The 17,907-nt window shown below is 34.5% G+C and overlaps 1 protein-coding gene and 1 long non-coding RNA gene across 6 annotated transcripts in view; both read right to left on the bottom strand.

Moving 5' to 3' along the window:
• Positions 1 to 12,519, bottom strand: part of LOC113498062 — a 44,936-nt gene extending 32,417 nt beyond the window's left edge. Inside the window, exons 1-5 of one of the 5 annotated variants that reach the window (XR_003400948.1) lie at positions 12,214 to 12,518; positions 11,015 to 11,154; positions 9,849 to 9,894; positions 9,122 to 9,262; positions 8,923 to 8,954 (exon numbers count right to left, since the gene is read on the bottom strand). This is a non-coding gene — a long non-coding RNA (uncharacterized LOC113498062). The other 4 variants (XR_003400949.1, XR_003400950.1, XR_003400951.1 and 1 more) reach the window with 4 other exon arrangements.
• The window catches only part of LOC113498224 (GTP-binding protein REM 1-like), a 135,824-nt gene that overhangs the window by 83,055 nt on the left and 34,862 nt on the right, over positions 1 to 17,907 (bottom strand). The window lies entirely within an intron of this gene.

Here is a 17,907-nt window from a genome sequence, read left to right as displayed (position 1 = left end):
TTCTTAGTTACTCCACGATTGCCTTTTTCTGTTCGCAAAATGTTCACATCGTCTATTTAAAATTAGTTCTAAAATAAAGTCACAGATATATGTAAATCCACAGGCAATACTGTTATTTGCGTAAACTGTTGTTTGACTGTTAGCTCGCAGTGATAATAACTCAGGCGCGACTTGCAGAAGCGATTAATTTGGTCATTATTTGTAAGCGTCTAGTTAGTCAGCGTCATGAAAGTAAAGTAATTATGGTTTATGTACTAGTTGTTTTGTGTAATTAATTAATATTGATTATTAAATTTCTAAGTGCCCTTTTTTTCCACATTTTCCTTTGTATCCTCGCTCCTATTAGTCGCAGCATGATGGTATATAGCCTTAAACCTTCCTCAATGAATGGTCTATTCAACACAAGATTTTTTCAATTTGGACCAGTAGTTCCTGAGATTAGCGCGTTCAAACAAACAAACAAACTCGCTTTATATATTAGTATAGATTATAGTATTTTATTAGCGAATAAAAAATTGCCCTTTTTAAAATGATGGTTGTTATATTTTCTACCTAGTTTTATTTGACTATCCTTTAGCTACCATAATAGAAACAGTCCAAGCGGTACGCATACGTATGACATCTTGACTTGATTGTTATTACCTGTAACTTTTTATAACAGCTTCTATAGATTTATATCATAGCATATTTCTTACATTTTGACCTCACATACATGAACTCTTTCACAGACTACATGCTAAATATTTAAAAGCAGAATATTTTCAGTACTCAGACTGAATACTAGATGATTCATGCCCTCCTCTTACCGACTTTGTAATTAAAAGTAATGGAGGACTGAGCCACGGTAATTTACGTCCAATTTGTTTTATGAACAGCCTTCGTGTCATTACCCAATGTACGAGATATACGGAACGTATGGCAACACATGTTCTTTCAGACCAATGTAATTTTCGACCTTATTTCATAGAGGTAGAGTCGCTGTTTGTTTAAAGCGTGTTACTTGTGTGGTTGAATGTACGAGCGTATGGGTTTATGCTATGTATTTTTGATGTGATACTTTATGTATGGATCTTAATCATTTAATCTGCATACATAATATGTTTTGTGCCCTGCAGTTGATTGATTTGGATATACATATGTATGTGTATCTGTATATCAGTTGTTGCCTATTATTTAATTCGAAAATTTATATAGCCTATGGCAACACGTTTTGATAAGCAATTTAACCTAAAAGCTGTAAAAAATACCGAAAACCTGTATGGAACTTTACAAAACTTTTTGTTAAACATACTGCCAACTGAATACCTATAAATTCAAATATTCTAATGATTATTCTACAAAACAAACTCATCTTCATTTTAATAATTTAGAAAGCCTCCGTATAAATATAGTTTGACATACAAAGCGACATTATCAGTTGAATGGAGCGCTTGACGTAGGCCTCGTAGCCTTTGTAGGCGAGCCTACGTCGTAGCGCTACGTCATCTGAAGGTGTATTGTATGCGTCATGGCTACCTTCAAGATGACAGTTTATTTAAAAGTTTAAATTGGAATATGGGTTTTCGAAGTAACATGTTATTAATTTATTTTACTGACAGAATATTAGTAGAATATAATTTTTTAGTCTCATTAGCCTTTTTATTTTCTCCACTTACAATATGTCAAAAAATCGTATAAATTTGTATATTGGGGTTCCCAAGGCTGGGCAAAGGCTTAACCCCGTATAGGGAAAGTGGACGCATTGATTAATCACAACTTATTTTTTCGGTTTCTATTACGACATTTATTTTCAAAATCATCCCAAAAATATTTAAATACACACTTTGACACCCTAACCCACCTAAGCCATAATAAACTGACAAACATTATTATTGAGCCTCATTTATCACAGAGCCTTTATCAATGTTGTTTTATTTGCCAATAAATATTATCGGAAACGATAAATCAGCAAAAGCGGTATTATTTTTACGAGATCCAATAACACCTACTTTGACGTTGATTGCCGAAGCCAGGCGAATGGACATGAATGATCTATTTAGTGTCAAGACTCTACCTTACAAGAATAAAAGTGATATTGTTAGTCAGCATTAAGTGATAAGGCGTAAATGATAGCTGAGTGTCTTGCCCCATTTACTTCAGTTTCTGAAACGGGAACACGCATCAATAGCGTAATTAGCTCAAGATGTATTGAAATGTATCGTTAGAAATATCTGGGAATTGCTTCCTAAGAGTTATGAGTTTTAAAAAACTTTTTACTTTAATAAATAAACTTAAAGTTCAATACTAAGGTTTCAAATTTCAGATTACTTGTTTATGACTAAAAAAAAGTTTTACATGTATTAAACAGTTTAGCAAGTTTTGAATTCATGAGAAAGATTTTTATACAAAATTTTAGATAAAAGCTAAACTACGAACTTGTTTTGGTGTATTTATATCTTTAAAACAACACTGACAAAGTCGAAGTAATATCCAGAATAAAGATTATTATGTAAAGTCATAAAAATAACACAAAAAAATACCTTCATAATTTGCATTTATATAATTTAATATCACTATGTATTTATGCTAACGAAACCTTTGTGTAATTGTTACAAGAAAATAACTGAACACATTTGGGGATCAATATTTTATCATCTACCCCACTTAACTCTACTGACCCTAAATAAATTCATGAAGGGATCAGACTCTCCTTTTCATAGAACCCCAAGGTAGAACAAAGTGACCTTCATACGATCCTAAATATTATATTAAGTGTTTTGACCCAAAGAGTAGTCCTCAGGGATGCAATTTGATTTTCTGTAAACCGACTTCTTGGTAAATTGGTTGTATTTTAAAGTTCGGTTATAAAAAGGAGAGATTAAAAATGATGCGTTGTGCTGTGAAATTTGTAAAGCTTATATACTTTTACAAATGCCACAAAACGAAAATGATATCATGAGAACATAAAACCGGGATATTATAATATATTAATATATTATATCCTGGGAAAACTCAGACACGGTTATCTGATCCCAAGCTGAGCAGAGCTTGTGTTATGGTAACCAGACAACTGATAAACTTACTTATATATTTCTAAATACATACATATTATAGATAAATTACACCCAGACATCAGAACAAATAATCATGCGCATCACACAACATTTGGCCTGGGCGGGAATCGAACCCACGACCTCCGGTATAGCAGTCAGGGTCACTAACCACTAGACCAATAGGCCCGTCGGGATAGAAACTTAGTATTAGTTTAAAAGGAAAAAAATAACATCATTCCATCTCTAATCTCCATTGCAAACAATGGCTAGAAGTGCAAGCGCGAATGTAAAAACATTTTCATCCGTTCCATTCACTCATTGTCGGCCCACTGAACAATAAGCTAGCCATCCCGGTAATGGACGGATAAAATTGTTCACTCAAATCTTTGTGCGGGCTTACTGGGGAAATAGAGCAGGTTACCCCACTTTTTTGAGGCTTGTAGAGGAATAAAGGAGAGCCAATTTTTAGGGGAAATAAAATTTATAGTCAGATGCCTTGACGAATGATGATTTTCTAGAAAGATGTGAAGCGGTTTTATGTGGTACTTACCCATGTACCGGGTGTCACAAAACTCACATTCACAGTTTCCGATTTGCAATATAGGGGTTGGAAAATTAAATAGCTTGCACATCAGAATTCTGATTAGGTTTTTGCAAACCTTTCTTCAATTCATTGAACGCCAATTTTAGAAAAGTTTAAATAAAATAATACCTAATTTCGGGACTCGAAATTGAATATAAAGTACTCAAGTAAGTTATACCATATTTCAATAAAATATTCAGTGGTAGTTTTTATGATGGTTATAAGCTTCACACTTTTTCTCTGTTTAATAGTTTTTAATGCCTCTACCCCAGAGAGAATGATACATAAAAAAAATTAAAGATCTCAGCAACTTCAATAACTTTAATAGGCAATAATACTAATTTAAAAATAAACTTAATGTCAATTAACGACTGTCGTAAAGGACAGTATTTCTCGTAAATGGTCAGAGTGGTCTACCACTAAAACTTAGACTAATATAGCAATTGAGGATCACCATCACCAATAGCAATTGAGGAAGAGAGATGGCGCCCTACACCGGATAGTGCTGTCACGCTTTCGCAACAGCAATAATATCACTTTTAGATAGTGCAGGCAGGCCCTTAGGTGAGTGCATTAGTGCAGTGGAATTGTTTTCTTTCTTTAATGCTTTTTCTACGTGTGAAGCTATAACGTTCAATAAAGTTTACTATTGTCTGGCGATCATTAAATTACATGAGATTTGTCAGAAGTAAACAAGTTTATTCATATTTTTTCAAATAAATATAAGTTCTATTTTTGCTACTCTATTATAATTTCATTATGCGACTAACTGACTTATATTATTATTTTTTACGAGTGGCAAGAAAATCTATTTTATTTTCGAGGTTTGTAACTCCTTATTCCTTTTATATTTGTAACATCTTAAATATAATTTTCGTATTCTATCTTCAATTTGAACTAGTAAAATGATACCGTCAAAAAATGTACAACAATGCATCCATATGACTCTACCTAGATCAATAACGTGTCAACATTAAAACTGTATTATGTTGGTACAGTGACCAATAAAACCTTGTTCAACACTGTGGCTTAATTACTGTCACATTGACATTAACAATATTGACATGACATCGCGGGACCGTCGTGTTATCGAGTAACGAAACAAAATGGGATGGCTGAAATAATTAAATGTGTAATTGGACGCATGTCAAAAGAGCTACTAAAGAAATAATAAAAGAGAGCGACTAAAAACCTGTATCTATATAACCGTGTATCTAAATGAAAATTGCTTTGCTAGGTGCTCGGATATTGATAAAAAATGTTTTAAGAATTGATAATTATTTGCCATAGTACCTAATATAACCGCATAAGTGAAACGATCACAGGTTAAGCTATGCCCGTAGATGGGTGACCATATTTGTCATAACGAGGTCCTCCGTGTTTCGGAAGGCACGTTAAATTGTGGGTCCCGGCTGTAATTCCTACATCTTTGACAGTCGTTACAGGTAGTCAGAAGCTTGAGAAGTCTTACAATCAGTCTAACCAAGGGGTATCGTGATGCCCAGGTAAGTGGGTTGAGGAGGTCAGATAGGCAGTCGCTCCTTGTAAAACACTGGTACTTAGCTGAAACCGGTTAGACTGGTAGCCAACCCCAACATAGTTGGGAAAAGGGTAGGCCGATGATGAGTACCTACACTAACTGTTGCTCGTGGTTTTGCCGCTTTAATTCCGTGTTATAGCTGCAAGAACAATGACCTTAAAGGAATAAGTAGAATTAGTGTCTATTCAACGTGTCAGTTACCTCCAAACCCAATTTCATTGAAATCGGTGCAGCCACACGCACTCACAAACACTCTTACGTACTCACATACTATCTAGGTTGTAAGTTGTGTACTAACTTATAGATAATAGTTTTTTTTTTTAAATAATATATAGTTTATTATAGGTAGTAATTTTTTGCTAAATATTTTCGAACTTTTTTTCCGAAACTCTATGGCGCTAATAGGAGGGATTTCAATGACGCTTCAGAGCTTTTTTTACCTGCGTCGGACTACAGCCATCGTTATAAATACTCGTCAAACCTGGGAAGAGTTAGTGCAGGTTTAAATATCGGAGCCTTAATTTATTTTATAGGCTCATACAGAAAGGTTTTCAGTATGTGGCTTGGATTGAGTCTCAATTTCGTGACATTTGTCGGCTTTTGAGGATATTGAGATTTTTTATGTCTATATTTGTGAATGATGACTATACAATAACGAATTATGACATGGTCTTAGGTTATAGTTACGTACCTAACTGACTAAAATGATCAACAAAACACTTGAATATATTAACTAGAAACCTTTGTGAGAATAATAAATAATTTTAAATAAATATTACATTCTCTAAAACATTCATTAAATTTTCCAATAAACAGATTCAATTTACATTTCAACAAAAATAATCTATAACGAAATCAAAGCCAATTTAAATCAACATGATTTAAATTTGGAATACCAATAATAAAACGATAGAATCTACATATTAATTAAAAATGATATTCGAATACAAAAGGTTTTTTTTTTTTAAAAGGAACGATGCAAAGGTATTAAGTTAACAGCCCACGTCAGGAACGGTCGACATGAATCGAATAATTCAATACATCATCGGTCCAAGTGATTTTTCAGCTACCATCGAGAGGATTTCAAATAAAATCGGTCAAGAGAGGCAGAGTCACACAAATGAGGTTCTGAACATTTTCGAATCGAAATATACGTATTTTTTCATATATTTACATACATATTTTTTTATCATGCTGATGGTTTGTCTATGATGCGTTAGGTTCGCGTAAAGGACCCTTTGCATGCAGGTCATAAAAACTATTTTTTTTTCTTGGTTTTTTATTTCGCCTTCAGGTCATTTCCTTAGTTTCGTAAAGGTCTACATTAAGTCTTTGCTTATAATGAATCAACTAGATATACAAGAAAGACTAGGAAGCATATTTTAGGTTACGGTACCCTAAAAACCGGACTGTAACGTGGTTTCGTTCGAATTTGTGAATTTAATTTACCTTTGATAGTCTATATTTTTAGAGTGGTAGCCATAATTGTTTTTTTTTTATATTCGATATTAAATTCATATTCCGGTTTGAAACGTATTGAAAACTTTTTGAGGTTTCGGTACCTTTATTGAGTTGCGATAAAATCCATAAAAGCTTTGAGTATTTGATTTGTAAAATAAAATTGATCAGTGGTATTTTGTTAAAGGTTTCCCTAAAAATATGTTCAGTTGCATAAACACCATTTGGTTTTATCTGAAAATAGGATAAAATCTAAATCCGACATTGTTTTATTGGACATTCTACTAAATTAATAATTGTATCCTAAGGCTCTCTAACGGTGACTACATGAATAGACACGAGATCACCAAGCCAAACCCACAGTTTGCGACGTGCGACGCTCATCTCGTAGGACAAGCATTTGTGTGATCCACGAATACTTATTCTAAGTCTGGCTGACTTGAATGCTTGTAAAAACGCCCGCGACATCGAGATTAAATTTCTTAATGCAGGAACAAATTTGTTTAAATAAACAAAATAAGTCGGTTGTGAATTAATTTATTGTTTTTGAAGTTTCAATAAATTTTATATCATTATACTCTAAGGATACAGAAAGTAGCTTTCGTGTGACTGTCAGCTGTTATTGAATCAATGTAAATTTTTTTAAACTATTTCTTTTAATATTAATCCTAACAATAAATAAGAACAATAGTTTTTTACAGTCCTAATAGTTAACTATACTAAGGACATAGTTTTCGATCCTGTTAATCTATATCTTTTTACTAATATATAAAGCTGAAGAGTTTGTTTGTTTGTTTGAACGCGCTAATCTCAGGAACTACTGGTCCAAATTGAAAAAATATTTTTGTGTTGAATAGACCATTTATCGAGGAAGGCTTTAGGCTATTAACCATCACGCTGCGACTAATAGGAGCGAAGATACAATGGAAAATGTGAAAAAAACAGGGCAGGTATAAATCATAACTTATATCTTCTACCCACGGGGACGAAGTCGCGGGCAACAGCTAGTAAAACAATAAAAGCTCAATAAACCGAAGCCGGTGAGTATTAATTAAAGAGAGCGGTTTAGTCCACTCTGTCGCCATTAATATTGCATTAAGCACGAGTGCATTAAAATTCATTATCGCGAGCCTTTCTATAGACGTGGATAAACTACCGATCATGTGCGGTCAGGTACGATGTCGATGAACTAAGGCAAAATGTGTTGTTAAAATTGTATAGTAATAAAAACTGCAATATTGCACAATTTTTTTGAGCACAGGTAGAGTTACACTTGATACTTGATGGTATCGTTGATAGGTGGTCATCTGTAGATATAACAAGGTCCTCCGTGTAGGAAGGCACGTTAAACTGCGGGCCCCGGCTGCTATTAACTCTTATTCTACAGGCGTCTTTATAGTCAGAAGCTAGAAAGTATGACAACCAATCGGACTAAAGGGTGTCATGTTGAACAAGTATGTAGGTTGAGGAGGTCAGACTCAGTGGTTCCCTCTAAAGCACAGCTAGGAGGATGATGACGACGACTATTTCCGCAAAAATAGAATTTCAAAAAATGTTAGTCATCTATCACTCCGTTACCAATCCATGTTTTATATTTTATTATTTTGAGTTTTTGGCAATAATCGTGTCGTAGAATTTTGAATCGGTACCAAAATATAATATAAGCCATCTTAAAATGGTAACTTGCTAAAAACAACCTCTCATAATCAAAGAAAAGCAAAAACATAAACAAAATTGGAAGTTCCGCAACAACCTTCTTGTTCAGTTCAGAAATGTATCTAACCGAACATTTTAATTAAACAATAACAATGAGAAAATTGTTTACTTCCTTACAAGGTTACCTGGTTTTGAAACTCTTTGCAATCGAAACTGTAACAAACGTTATTGTATCTCTACTTCCAGTGTTACTCGTAGCACATGGTCAGCGTAGCAAGTGATGGTTGCTACGGCTACATCGTAGCAACGACTACCTTTTGCGAATGTCCATTTTTTGATGCGCGTTATCAACTTTATAACCGTTACTGTATCTGTAACTATAAGCTTATGCTATAACTGTAACTCTAATTATAAACTAAATTGTGTTATAAGTTTTTTCTAGTCTTTTTTTGGCGCCATGTGTTTATGTGGCCAGTTCAAGCACTAATCACGATCTCGTTAAAATCTTTAATATTTTATCTACAAACAGCGCAATTATTCAATTTTTTGAAAAAAAAGGCTACTATCTCGATGTGTGAAAAGAAAGAAGCCGGGAGTTGGAAAGAGATGCCGCTTTACCCAGTCTAATGCGTTCTCTCTCTAGCACAACTGCAATAATATCACTTTTAAGAGTTTTGGCAGACACCTGAAAAAGATAGTTTCAGCTTCAATAAACTGAGCTGCATCTAAAATAAACAACCTACAAAACTACACATAAAACCCAGTACAACAACTTGCAGTTTTAGAATCCGCAACAAAATGTAACAATGTATTATTATTGAGCACTTAACACATGTTATGCAAACATTTTACCTGCGTACACACATTTCAATTTACTTCCCGTTGTTAGTTCTATTTGATTACTTTGAAAGGTTGGCAAGCACGTACTGTTTGCGGTAACCGTACGTAAATAATATTTGTTTCTCTTTGGTACTTGTAATTAAGCGCAGGCAACTGGAAAGATTTTTTATTAAGTTGAATGTAGTTTCTTAAGACACCATTGATAAATCCTGGATGTCATTTTTTTTTAAACGACTCCCGCTCTAATGAATTTAATCCTTGTGTCGCGGGGTGTTTCACAAACATACAATTCACATGCACAAGGACACCCATACTCAGAACAAGCATTTGTGAATCACACAAATGCTTGTCCTACGCGGGGATCAATTCCGCGACACGTCGCACACATTGGGTTTGGCGTGATGACCTCTACCACTTGGCTATCCGTGCATTCATTGGAATGTGACCCGCAGTGAGCTAGTGAGGTGATCAATGCTTAAATCTTCCTCAAAAAGGGCCTTTGCCTAGTAATTAAAATACTTGTAATTATAACAAGCATTTATGTATAATAAAAATATGTGACTGTATATAACAGTTATTGAGTCTTTAAAAGTATACAATTTCCTCTTCCAAAATGCTTGAAGCATTTGTGTAAACAAATTGGCATGGTGACATGGATATCCGAAAAATCTAACGCCTGTTGGACAAAGTAAAGTAGGTGTTAAATGCAATAAAAATATTGTTTACAAAAGTTACTTACAAACATTTCGTTTCTCGAGTTGAGTCGATTGAATGCATCGCCTTACCTGTAAACAAAAAAAAAACTATATTGTAGAGAAAACAAACGGAATTTGTCATAAATATTAAACTTTTAAATAATGAGTCCTAACTTTTTTATTTAATTTGAGTCCTATGTTATATTTTTCCACACCCGAAATTCCATGGAAATAAGGTGTATAGAAAACAACGTTTGCTGGGATAGCTAGTTTTGATATAAAATAACAATTCTACTAATAAAGACCATTAACAAAATAATTACCTACATATCATTTAAACTTTAAATCGAATATTTTCACGACACTAAATAAGTTTCCTAGAACTCCTATTTTCACATAACTGTCTGCGTTGCATATCAGATTCACAATATGAGCGCTGACACAGTTAGGCCTCGCATATTAAATTGTATTCGCTATTCTTTGGACAAGTCCCAAAACTTGCGTTACAAATATCACTGAATACAACTAAGAGAAAATTGAATGAACTGTCATACTGGCCCTTTCTTACAATTTCAGCTCTTTATTAGATTAAAGGAGATAATATTATTTTTACGCCGGTCACAAAAAGAGGGGTGTTGTAGGTCTATATGTGGCATCGTAGCGCCCGAACGGATTAACCGACTTCAATTTAGTTTATTTTGTATTAAAGGTAAATCATGCGCAAGTGTTCTTAGACATGTTTAATAAAATTGGTTGAACCGTTTAAAATTGTTGGAGGCGTTTTAAATATTTTATTTTTAATTTTACGTTATCTAAAAATACGCTTTTTTAACTTTTGATATGAAACCATGATTTTTCCAAAATAAAACACGTTTTTATTCACTAAAAAGTTTGATTTTTTTTTAATCCATATTACAGTTTCTTGGCTAAAACTGGTCAAAGGTGGAAAAACTAACTTGCGTTACGTTGTATGCATTCATTTATTTAACCCACTATCATTAAGTAGTAGTGATCATATTCTCAAGATAGACTTGTAAACAATATTTGTGATAAAAATACAAAATCCTTAAACTATGCCTACAACACCTGTATAAGTTTAACTCTTGACACCAAAATATCAGCCAAAACCCATCATTACACTATGACACATAACGCGTACACTATAAGTACCACGAGGTGTACTCAACCAGGTTAATTGACACCTAAGTACCTCGAACAATATGCACTCAGCTGTAATTCACAAAGCCAACTCCGTTTGAGATCATATTATATTATAGCGTTCTCTAGTGTGAACTTAGCTTTATTTTCCATTCAAATGCAATGAGGTCTTGGATTCACTCGAGGACTTATCTAGAAACAAATAAGGAATAAGTTGTAGAGCTAATACATTCGTGACAACCTACAACTTTACAAGTTGATCGATCACAGGTTAAGTTGCAATTGATACGGTCGTTCCGTGGATGAGTGACCATCGATGTCATAAGGAGATATTACGTGTTCTGGAAGACAGGTTGACGTGATGTTGATAAATTGAGGGTCCCGGCTGTTATTAATACATCTTTGATAGTCGTTACAGGCACTTAGTAAGTTAAGGCGTATCGTGTTGCCCAGGTAACTGAATTGAGGAAGTCAGATAGGCACACGCTCCTGGTAATTCACTGGTCCTAAGCTGCGTCTGGCTAGACTGGAAGCCGACCCCAAAACGGTTGGACAAAGGCTTAAATTTATATGTCTTGATGTGTGGATGCATGTTTGTTCCACTTCCACGCAAAAACCACTGAACGGATTAAGACAAAACTCGGTAAACAGACACCTGGATTAATACATTTACCATAGTTTTTATCTCAATTTTAAGTTATCGTGGGATCATTTTTGATTTGTATCGGGTGGATCCGATTGCAACAGCTAGTACCTACACATACTGTTGAACAGTGACAAAGACTTCCTTGTCAGTATCAGGTTTAAATATATCGTCCCTTTAGCCTTTGAAATATAGCCCTTCACCCTTTCAATGCGGTACCTCAACTGGCCAGACATGCAATGGCCTTATAAATTGTGTGTCTGTGTGTGTGTCAAATAGCCATTAAACTGACACCGATAGTTCCCTAGTGTTTTATTGCGGTATTGGAAGCGAATTATATTGAACAAATGTAGTTATTATCGTTCATGTATCTTTGTAAGCGGTTTTGTATTAGAATGTGATAATCTTTTATTCATTTTATTGAGGTAAATGGGCTGTGTATGTAATATTCTTTATAACGTCATTTCTACTGAACCGTTTAATGGATGAATGAATCGTTCGATTTGACTTAGAAATGTGTTTTGATACGTTTACTAAAAAAAAATTATCTAGTAGCCATAAAAAAATGTAAAAAATATCACTTTATTTCGTAGCCTCATTTAAATTACCTTACCCCATGAAATTTAAAAAGTATTAAACTACTTTAAAAACAAAAATTGCTCAAACATTTCTTCCAAGCAACAAGATTACACGTATTCACAATTACACTACAGAAGAAAACATGTCTTTTATGACAAAAGACTCAAATAAAAAACCTCGTTCCGTTCTCTTCAAATCGAGTTGGCTCTCAACATATTATGACGTCACTCAAGTACAAGTACAAAGATGTCGCGACTCGCGCTGTCAGTTACCTGTCAAAAACTTGGTGTGTTTCACCAAAGAGATTTTAATACAAATGTTTTATGTTATTGTATTGTTTTAAAAGTGTCTTGTTATACGGATAGGTGATGAGTTGTAATTAAAAATGGTTTTTCTTTCGGAAAGAGACTTTTGCTTAGCATAGGATATTGTAGAAAAAAAAATATACGACTCAGGTTTTAATAAAAAGTTTTAATACATTTTTTGAAATAGCGCCGATGTCTAAAATACAGCTTTGCTTTCACATATATAGTCCACCTTATCGTTTTCGATAACGGCGACCATTGGCAATTCACCTCCTAGCGTGAGCCCTGATGTGACTGACTAGACCGAGTTTGGATCTAAACACTCGGTCGCAAGCGCTGCAGTAAAGTTGACCCGCAGAATTGAGAGTATAGGTGTACGACGGCTTAGGCCTCTCTTTTTGGGCTTGGCGCTTTTCGTCTAGCTTCTGGAGTCGTTTTACATCGAACGACTTGACGTTTTCAAAAACTGCTTTCACATGCCTAACTTGCTGACTTATGTTATTTTGTGCTTCAATTGTACCTACCGTCCGATTGTGTGTAAACTGTATCAGAAGAAAGAAATATATTTTAGTCTTGTATTAACATGCTCAAGGAAAGCTCACATTCTCACGTTACAATAAAATGAATTTCCTTACATTTGTTAATATTTTAACCATATATGGAAAAGTTATAGCCGCAATGATATCAATAAGCCTCTTAACAATTACTAAGTCAATAATTAAGGCCATTTATTATCTACTTTCTTCAATTACTGTATAACGACAATGAAGATTACAATTTTATTCATTAAATAAAATTAATAGCTGTAATATTTATTGCAAGTGCCAGCAATTTTTGGAACCCTCAAAAAGGATTATACGTCAAATATTTCAAATAGAAGTGTAATAGGACTTCGGAGTCCTTCCTCCCGATGCAAAGTGGACATTTTCGGTAAGGACCGCCATCTTTGACGATTATTGGATATTGAGTCACATTCAAAAATGATATTGAAACTGACGTGCACGTTTTGTAAGTGATTTCAATTCTGGGTAAAATGAGATTAGATTTGATTTATTTCATTTAGTTTATTTCAATTTAAAAAGTTTGGAATCAAAGTTAAACGAATTAATTCAGGATGGATTAAAATTGAGAATAATCAACGAAAGTGGTGATAAATTTGTATCTTTTTTATGGAATTATAAAATAACCTTAAACAGTACACGATAATATTTATATTCCACTATCTTTCCCGGAAAACCTTTAATATGCCATACAAATAAGGAATAAAAAAGGGAGTATGAAAAAAAGTTGTCTGATTCTCTCACATACCAAATTTCATAAGATTCGGTCGAGCCGTGTCGTAGGAATGCAATGACGTACAATGTGACACGCAAATTTATATTTTAGAAGATTGATCATTTCCACCACTTAAAAACCAACTTAAATCCAAAAGATCAGAGTTCAAAATCGGAAAAAGTCAAACATCGAAACGTAATAAGTTTGTGTAGACTAGAGCCTTCTGCAAAGGTACGGGAGGGTATCTAGAGGTCACTCCTCATGTCAAGAGGCTCTTCAAACGTCTAGAGACGTGATTCGCTCTGTAGTGTTGTTGTAGTCTGTTAGCCTTAGATCGTTGAGTTGTGATTGGTTCCTGGCTCCTTATTTGATTATAAAATTTCTGTCTAGCTTAATGAGGAGAGATGGTTTCGAAATAAGGAGGTTTAAACCTATTGTTGTGGTTTACATTAAACTGCTTTCACTTTGTCGGAACTTTAATTACTGACTTTAATTATATACTTACCTAATATTCTTATATTAACTTCTGAGGATCATTCATAACTAAATGATCCAATGGATTCATTCGCGAAACCGCCGTCGTGGCCGCTATGATTAAGAGATCTGGCTAGGTCCGAAACTAGTCGGGCAACCTTGATTAAAACGCGTGAATAAACCGTTGCATACTTTAATTATAATTATTAAGACAATGTTCTACAGTAACTTGTTAAAGCAAACATTTATATGTTGTCATATGAAATGAAATCATTTATTCTGTAAGTAGGATATATCATCACTTTTACATGTCTTCTTATTTTTTTGAGAACGCTGGAGTCGACATTTCCTATCTGAGTACCCTGAGAAAAAATGTCGAAACAAACTCAAGGGGTCACAGTCTCTTTTGAAGTCCAGACAATTTCAATGCGAATAGATATGCATAAACCAATGCACGGTATTTCTTTGGACTGGCCTTTTGAAGAAAGTACCAGATCGATCTGAGCAAGGAGAAAAAAAAACTCACTCAAATCGCCAGTTTGAGAAACTACAAATAACATATACCTGCATGAAGTTTATACTTACAACAAAATAAAATAATAGCAAAAAAGATTGAAGATTAAAAAGAATATGGATGACGTATAACATGTATAATGTATTAATTTCTCATTTGACGGCCATACAATCATTTTGGTGTGAATGCGAGACAGACAGAGATACTTTTGCATGACTCAATAAAAACAAATGAAGGCGGAAGCATTCTCTTGTCTTATATCACAACTTTTATAAACAATATCAAAATCATTTCCTCGCCGTTTCTTCGAAACAGACGTTTTTGATGCATAACAAGAATCATATTTATACAATGTAGAACCATGTTTCCAGAATATATTAAAGTCAACTTCCTTGTTTGTTGAACAAGAACAATGACATGTCGATGTCAACAGAACAAGTTCGGTTTCAGAGTTCTGTTAAGGAAATTGAAAAGGGTCTTTTGGTTTTAATGGAATCTAGTTAAATAGAAAATAGAATCGCTTTTGTAAAAAACAAATATGTTTGAAAAAAATGTAGAGCAAAAAAAATGAAAAGTACTATTTTAAAAACTATTAGTAAAAAATTGCAGCGAAAATAATCTCACAAAACACAACAAAAAATAACTCTTTTATTCCGCCAAAACTTAGTAACAACAACGTCCAAATCCTTGTAAGTCCCGACTTAGGAACAATAGAGGTAGTTCGGGAGGGTTTAAAATTAAATTACTAACTAGAGACGCCGCTAAAATGCCGCTTTCCACGATACACTGTCGAGCTTCAGCTTAGGGGCCCGGAGTCCGAGATATGTAGCAGTACTTATGAATATTAATGGCCTGTTCAGAGCCCTGAAACTAATATGGTAGTCCATACTTGTATAGTTGTTGTCTATTAATATGTAAGTGCATCTGTCTGTCTGCAAGTTTTTAACGGTTGAACCGCAGCACCTTTAAATTGTATTTTTTTAAAGATACCTTACTGGTATTGGATAAAATATGGTATTTCATCAACATGAATGAAAATATACATTTAAGTTAAGCACGCTGCTTCGGTCATAAATATGATGGACTACTAATGCATTTTACATAAGAGCATTTATACGTAACCGCGCATTAAAAAAGAAAACAGTTTTTGTCCCAGATGTGCTTTGATAACAGTCCTTGGATAATCTGCAATTGTAGAGAAGAGCTAGCGCCCAACTCTGTATCGATAACAGCATCACTCTAGGCTAAAAAGCTTATCAGACTCTTATTTACAAAAAAAATAAAACAAAACGGATCCATATTCCTGTCGGTCAGTTGGTCCGTTCAACTTTCAGAGTCTAAATGTATTTCTGTCGTCGATGTAACAGCAAATACTACAATAAATAAATAATACATCAAAGACACAAATTCTTCGTAATCGTTTGCTCATTTTGTTTTTCTCATTCAAAAACAATGCCGCACTTGACCTATTGACCTTGACCTTGACTTTCCCAGCACTCTCTTTGAGAATACCACAATACATTTCCCTATATGCCCCTACTCCATTCCTCAACCTCCAATAACAATCAAGCAAGTCACAAATAACATTGAGGTACCTCAACTCCGCCGAAATGCCTTCGCCTAATTGATCCTGTCCACTAACCCGCAAATTGACGGTGACAAGGCCCCCTTGGGACCTTTCGGCGAAATTGAGGAACATGCGCTTAACTGTGTTACACGGCCTTTGGGTAAAGGGTACTATGTTAAGTCAAGGAGTCCAGGCAGGCTTAAGGATTCCCATACGTGATTTTGAATCTTAACTGATGTCTAAAAAGGTTATTTTATTTGATGGCTCGTGATCGTGCCTCTTTGTGTCACTCTTTTGGTACAGATTGATATTAGCTTATACAAGCATTTAGTATATTTTGAAAAATACCCTCGATTTACGAGAATTTGTCATAGTGTAAGTTATTTTTCTAGTCAAGTCCTTTTATTGATCCCATTATTTAAGGAGTTGTTAAAGATAACTGTACTCCGAAACTATTTTCCTTATTCGGTTCTCGATTTGGTCCTGAGAAAGTACTATCGAACCAGACTAAGATCCAATAGCAATTGAGCGTTATGAACAAAACCCAAGATGGCTGGCAGGAGCTGGATGCGAGGAGCCGAAGATAGATCTCGATGGCGTGCAATTGAGGAAGCCTATGTCCAGCAGTGCACGAATATGGGATGATGATGATGAATATCGTTAGCTGTCAATTGGACTTGGTAATTTTAATTTGTGCCACTAGAAGAATTGGCGCTAGTGACAAGTTTCTGATAACCAACTCCATTAAATTCGAATGAAACACAACTTACCGGTACGAAATACAATATATCTGATAGAAGCAAATCTCGGTACCACGTGGAAACTTTATGTTTGATACACACAGTAAAAGCGCACCTGCTTCAGTTTGCAAACATTCCCTGAGTAATATTCTAAAACATACAGGGTGTGGTACTGGAGGCAAGTTATATTTTACGTATGTTGGTTCGTTGTCTTGAATATGTTTGGGGTGTTGTACAAAAATATTACAGGAAATTAATAATAGAGATAGCAAAGGGTGTATCGATTGTTGGCTGGCCTTTTGGTCTAGTGGTTAGTGACCCTGTTTGCTATACCGGAGGTCGTGGGTTCGATTCCCACTCAGGACAAATATTTTTGTGATGAGCACGATCGTCTGGGAGAAATTAATTTATATTATGTATGTAATTAAGAAAGTGCGCTTAAGAAAGTGAAAAGTAGGTGAAAAGCAAAAAAAAAAAAAAAAAAAGCTTAACTGTCGTTATTTTTCCTTTATACCTATTTGAAAGTGCAGTGTTGAACATTGCAACCAAAACTTCAAAACGTTCATCAAATCCAGTTTTAATTAAAAGGTTTGGTATAAAAATATACGCCAAAGCGGAATATTTCACGAGTACTATCTCGTTCACGAAATAACGAGACATACGACTGCTTCCAAATTACAACTAGGTACATATTAAATTTTAATGAATCAACACGAACTCTGAAAATATTAATTGCCATACCTGAAATTGTTTGTATGATGGGGAAGGGAGATGCCGCTCTACAGCGTGTATTGCGCTATCCTGCTTCCACGAATGCAATTATTTTAGAGAAAGCCCTCTGAACACTG

Source organism: Trichoplusia ni, chromosome 10 (genome assembly GCF_003590095.1).
Source record: "Trichoplusia ni isolate ovarian cell line Hi5 chromosome 10, tn1, whole genome shotgun sequence".
NCBI lineage: Eukaryota > Metazoa > Arthropoda > Insecta > Lepidoptera > Noctuidae > Trichoplusia > Trichoplusia ni.
This window is presented reverse-complemented; position numbering and strand designations above follow the sequence as displayed.